Here is a 6,937-nt window from a genome sequence, read left to right as displayed (position 1 = left end):
TATATATATTTGTCCAAAATCATAGAGCAGTAGGACGGAGTAGGAAGGAGAAAGAGTAGTATAAGTGAAGGGAGAGGAGAGAAAATAGTAATTCAGTGAAGGAGATGTAGTGAGAGTAAAATGCTCTGACTGAGAGAGAATGAGAGAAAATAATAGCAATGGGAGAAAGGAGATGGCAAAGAGCACGTCGTGTGTCTTCAATTTTTCTCCGTCACAACATATGAATGAGAAAGGAAGGGGTGATAGATGAATATCGAAAGAAGGGGTGAAAAAAAATCAGCGTTTAAACTCTATGTGAGTATATGTATGTGTATATAAAAGGTGTGTGAATGTTTGTTTGTTTATTTGTCTGTTTGTTTGTGTGTGTGTGCGTGCGTGTGTGTGTGTGTGCAATGAAAATGAGATGGTGAACACTCAACGCTGAAAAAAAATCAAACAGCATTTCAACTCTGTTTGAGTTTATGTGTATATGTGTGTGCATGTACAAGGGAAGTATGTGAATGTTTGTATCTGTGATTATTATGCACCTTATTTTGTACCTTATTTATTTATACAATACTACAGTTAGTCGTCATTTTTGACGGCACAGGGTCAGCCAGTATATAATAATAGTTGGCTGTTGCTTTCACATACACACACACACGCGCGCAAATAACACCATTCACACTGTACACACTTTCAACTTCTTCGCATCATTCTACATCACTTCCTCAACACATTTAGTCCCATACACCCACATAATTTTTCACTCACTTATACACGAACAGTAGCCTCAAACATATTAACCAATGCCACCAAATTTACTCATACACATGTCTATACATATATATACACGCCACCGAATTCACATTTACAATTTATTCCCTCATATCTCTGCTTCCTAGCACACACACCTATTCTAGTAGATGGATCTACACACTTCACCTTCCTCATAAAACTACATCACCCATGGCTTATAGTCGTTGAGCAAAACTTTTGCTTCATCTCCTTTTCTTTTGGAGAAGGACAAACATCCGAAACGTCAAGATTCACCATATCTCTTTCAAGCGCTAAACGAATACTGTATCATCGCACTTCCTTCTTTTTGTATTTTTTAACTGTTTTTGATTTTATATTATGTACACCTCCCACACACACATAATACACATGTAACTGAAAAAATACGCATTAAGTACAGGACATCACCAACGAGCGAAAAATACGTAAACACACAACGAGAGACAAGTACGGGACAAAATACCAAAGGAAGTCTAACTCCTCCTCAGTTGTCGACTGTTTATTACTACCTGTTTCGTGCTTTTAACGACAAAATTAATATTAGTATATATGATATATTATACACGTGCACATATAAATAGTTACAACACAATACAATATAAAATATATATTATTCGGATATATTAAACGCATCATATATAGATATATATGCATAATATAAATATATAAGATACAATATAAACGCACGCACACATTCTGACACATGTAGTTTTACGTTGGCCCGCATCGCGTTTGCCTCCCTCTCACAGAACGAGCTGGCTTAGAGCTTTTCTTTTCTTGTTTTCCCCACCCACAAATTGCTAGAACCTTATATATTTTTTTCACTCACTCACTATCTCTGACACTTTAATTCACTTTCTTCTTTCCTTTCTGTCTGAAACGTTACAGCTTTAATACTCTTTCCATATATTAAACCGCATCGTACTCTATTCTTTCAGTGTGGTTCTTTCTAATTTTTTTTTTTATAAACTGCTTTTGACTTCAAATCATGTTTGCATGAACGCATATATACTAACACACAGAGGTGTAGTATATATATATATATATATATATATATATATATATAGATATATATATAATACAGTGCCATTCATATATCCACAACTCACACACACATTATAAACATATGTAATATGATGCTGTATACACACACATACACACACGCACACGATTCAATATGATATATATTTTATATATAATATTATACAAAATAATATACTACAATATAATCTTTTGATTTTAGGTTATCCTTTTGTACTTAGTATTCGATGGTGCACATAATGAGTTAAACTGAAATGCATAATTTATTATAAAAAATCAATAAATTTCATCATCTTTTTGAGTAAAAAGAAACAGAAATACATAGAAATGCACAAAGGAAACGTATTATATACGATGTAATCGGAGAATAAATATACACGAAACGAATTATAGAATACTATTGGTTACTGTAGATGTATCTTCGAGAAATATGAATACACACAAAACAAAGACGTGTCATTGACCCTTGTAGGAGAGTGCAGATATCGAAACAATTCTGACACATCTCCCGTGAAGCTGTGTAAGGAAGATACAACTTGCTGAAAGTTTTCTATTATTAAGTAAAACTTCGATAAGTAATAACTATTCTCAACACTTGTGTAATTGTTATATATGCATACATACATACATGATGGTTATAACTAGCTTTCAAGTAATGTTATCGCTTGATTGTTCTCTTAAAGCAGTACGGATGTAGCTTTTCAGTTTCTGGGGACCTAGACCCTTTTTCAAAGATGTGGAAAAATTGGGTGTCCCTTGCAACAAATGTTCTGCATGCCTATCACCTACGCTGATTGATGCTTTCCTTCCATCATGGAATATTTCAGTGAGTGTTTTTAGTTTTTTGGCCACAGCCAGCCATAGTATGCAACACATAATAGAGATGTAAAAAGGCAAGCAATGAAGGTTTTTGAAGTGACGAAAGGCCATGTATAGAGGTAATCCCATTCGTTAAATAACGTATGCATTTGCTTAATACGAAGAACTAATCTACATCATTGGATGCAAACGAAGTTGCAGGAGTTGCATCACAGATTTCTTTCTCAGAGCGATCTCCAAACAGAGACTACGAGGATTCTCTAATTCTCATAACTCTTGAGTGTTATGAGTTAGTTCACCCTCTGACTAGGCTTGTTTTTCATCCTGCAAGGTGTCCAACAAATACCATTCCCCTTGCGAAGCCTGCTTCGTACGCAAATAGTACGCAAATAGAATCCTCACAATGTGCTCAAAATGTTATGATACTTTAATTTTGCAATTTTATGAGTGTCACAAAACCGAATTTCTAATATAGTTCTGAAAATCAGACTCGTATGCATGACTTACACGAGCAATGAGATGCTTCAGAAAAAATTTAGCTTTCATGTGTTTGGTTTTGTATAGAACTTAACCAAAACATAATTATAACAATAACAACAGAAACAACAGCAGCAACAACAATAATAATTCTAATGATTAAGGTAAACTTTATATTAGGTGAAGTTTGATATTTCCTGACTATTAAACCGATACATCGTGTCTCTAAAGCTCGGAATAGACGAATATCGAAAAGCTTTGGTTAGATGAAATACATTTAAGCAAGACATATCATAACGTATATAATGTCAAATTAGAAATTACATACAGAATGAAGTTTCAGTTGTAGGCAAATAATTAATAGTAAAATAAAACCAAGAGCCAAATCTAAACCATACATCGCTAACTGAAAGCCTAATTATTTAGTCTATAGCAGACTTCTCTGTAATATAGTTGCCCTTACAGAAACGAGTTGAAAACTTCCAAAATTCTACCAAAGATTATCTTCCAGCAGTGCTAATCAGTAGATTCCACCTACAGTATTTATGTGAGGTAAATCAATGTTGATTACGGGACAAGCTATGCTGCACCTTACTTAGAAGCGGAAGGTCAAACGTTTTGAATACTTTCATAATATAAAATCAACGGAATTTTTACATGAGAAATGGCTAGGAAACCATTTCATACAATATGTGTAAGAATATGATGTCCTTAGTGATATGATTTATTCTCATATATAAAATATCAACGTTTGCTTCATTTCCATTTAAAGGGCATCGAATCTTTGGAGTGAAATAGCTGCAGGAAAAAATTATGGTGTTAGTAAAAGAGAATATGAAACTGTATAAAAAATTCTACTAATAGTTTCATCAGAAAGAAAATTCCGCCCTCGTCATTCGCGTTTTTAGAAAAGAGTAGCGAGAAAATACACTACAAGAAATCTTCTACTACTACTCGCTTCTAATTAAGAAATTAAGAATCTAATTAAGAAATTCATCTTATCATATTAGATTCAGGGTTTAAAACCTACTTTTGTCATACTTCTGTGAGTAAAATGCTGATTCTTTGCCTCCAAACAGTCATAAACCAGTACAATTATTTGATATTTTGAATAATATAGCTAGAAATACTAATATTTGTTATAATTGTGTAAGCAGTAAAGTATTAATGTTAAGTAACAACAACAAAAGCCGCAAGATCCTGATATCAGTAGGAAATTTATACAGAAACAGTGATATCGACAGGCTATGTCTTAGAAGAGATGAAGGCGGTAGAGGTTTGAGATCAGTACAGACAACTTTCGAATGTTGAGCAGTATCTCTCATTAAACATCATCAAAAATAAATGCGTATACCTAGTGCTGAAAAGCGAAGAGAATAACATCTTACGTGTTGGTAGCAAACTCCTTAGTAAGCACTCTCTTCCTGACTCCTTCCATACAATTTCTAAGTAGTTAGACTAACATACCTAAAAGAAAACCTGGCTGTAACACGGTCAGCATACCAAAAAATGAGCCCAAAAATGACTACGTAAGAGTATGTTTCTTGGAGACTTGAAGAGACGACAGTATTATCGGCATGAAGTGCAGCCTCGTATCTTGGAGTCGCTGTTAACGTGGACGTTGCCAGTAGTGGTCAGTACTTTTCTAGTTTTTCTAGTTAGTACTTTCCTAGTGTCCAGTTCAATATCCCAAATGTTGGTACTAGTATCGGCACTGCAAAAGCATTGTGAGATATGGTCTTGTTAAATGCAGACTGCTCTGAGATCCATATTTTCCGGAGTCTACAGAAGTTCTCTTTTGTTATTTTGGCTTTGGATTTTGTCACAACACCATCGTATGCAACTTTCATCGATTTCAAGATACATAGCGAAGATAGGCAAGCCGTTGATGTACTTTTTATCTGGTTGACATTCTTTCCTCGGTTGACTATCATGCATGAGCATTTATCTTGCCCAAATTCCATTTCTGTGTCTGGTGAGAATGTTGTGACTAGTTCTAATTGTTTTTTTGATGTTGATCATATTACCAGAATATAGCTTCAGTTCATGAACAAAGAGATGTGTGGTTGCCATTAGTTTTATTCTTTTCTGTATGTCCCAGCATGTAACTTTGGTATTTTGTTAATAGGGCTGACAAGGGGTTCGCTGCCAGTACAAACAACATTAACAACTACAACAATAACAAACCGCAACCACTACACGGACATGCGGTTTCCACATGTACGTGTAGTGGTTGCAGTTTGTTCTTGTCATTCACAGTCTCTTTGCGGAAAAAAGTTTACTGTGTTGTTAATACGAGTGTTATCATTCGTACACTTTGGCTGAATGATTTTATTTGGTAGGGTGGCATATTTCTTTTCAACAAAGGTAGCTTGTTGGCGTAATTGTTTCTCTGAAAAATTTGAGAATATTATGTATTTCTTATCCCAATATTGTTTAAGTCTCTTCATGTAACATATCGAGGGATCTTCCCTAGTCTTTCTGTCGAACTCGTATAGGTCTTGGTTCAGTTCGAAAGTCCACTGGAATTTTTCTTCATAGTTCCGCGATCTGCGATAGCTAACTCCGGGTTCTTTCGTCGCCATGGTGTATGTAAAGTAATTTTCCACGTGGTTTGTATTTCACTGTTTGACTACTGCTACGATCTTTTCCAAAAAGTTTGCTTCTTTGTATTTACTCAAAGACAATCATTTCTTTTATCAGGCTTGTTTGAATGGCAATGATTATTGGGGAGAGTATTTATTATTCAGGAGAATATGTCCTCTATGCCAACGAGTCTGTATTCGACGTCTCTCTCATTCTCTCTTATTACATACACGCACATACGCACACATACATACACACATGTATGTATATGGAATATCGGTCGGTTTTGACGATGAGAATTCAATTGATTTATCTGTTTATTAAATTATCGAGTAAAAGGGTTAACAATTCCATAGATATGTGCCTTTAAATTAACTTTCAGGTAGAATCGGTGTGACAGTGTGTGATAAGGCTGTACCTTTGAATTAGAAGTTTCATCATTAAAACGGGTTTCTATACACTTTTCACTCATAAGGCACGAGACGCCACACACACATAAGGCCAGTACACACACACACACACGCACGCACACACACATACACACACACACACAGACATACACACACTATAGACATAACCACTCATTTCTTATTTCTTATAGAATGATACCTTTGTTAATGTAACATTGTTATTGATTATATATAGAACTACTTGCATAGAACTGGATTTAAAAACATTGGTAATATGTATTTGATACAAACACTTTTTTGTTATTATAGCAAATTACAACGGGGATACCAAAGACTACCATATTGCAACGTAACAGGTAACACAATTCTATTGGATCTTGTCAAACGTGGCAGAAATAGAACTGGTTTAAAATTTACTTAATATATAACTGACTAGCAGTATAGCCCGGCTTTGCCCAGGATTAAGTTAGGATTATTAAGCTAATCAAGTTCTTTATTTCAAACCAGACTAAGTAACATCGACGTCAAATATGGACAGAATCAGTGTCGCGACGGGAGCGCATGGGTTGGGAGTTTGATCGGCAAAGGTAATCAGGTTACACATGCCAGCCCTTTGAAAACACCACCCCCATCATCTAACCCTTCTTTGCCCATGTGTTGGGAACCCTCCCAGCAAGGAAAATAGAATGCCTAAAAGGGCTCCCGATTCTCTGTGTCAGAAGCAGTTATGTTAAGATCACAACTAAGTCTGAGGTATATGTCTGTCTGTCTGTCTGTCTGTATATATATATATATATATATATATATATATATATATATATATATAT

The sequence above is a fragment of the Octopus bimaculoides genome, chromosome 3 (assembly GCF_001194135.2).
Source record: "Octopus bimaculoides isolate UCB-OBI-ISO-001 chromosome 3, ASM119413v2, whole genome shotgun sequence".
Lineage (NCBI taxonomy): Eukaryota > Metazoa > Mollusca > Cephalopoda > Octopoda > Octopodidae > Octopus > Octopus bimaculoides.
The sequence above is the reverse complement of the archived record's forward strand: the minus strand, read 5'-3'. Positions refer to the sequence as shown.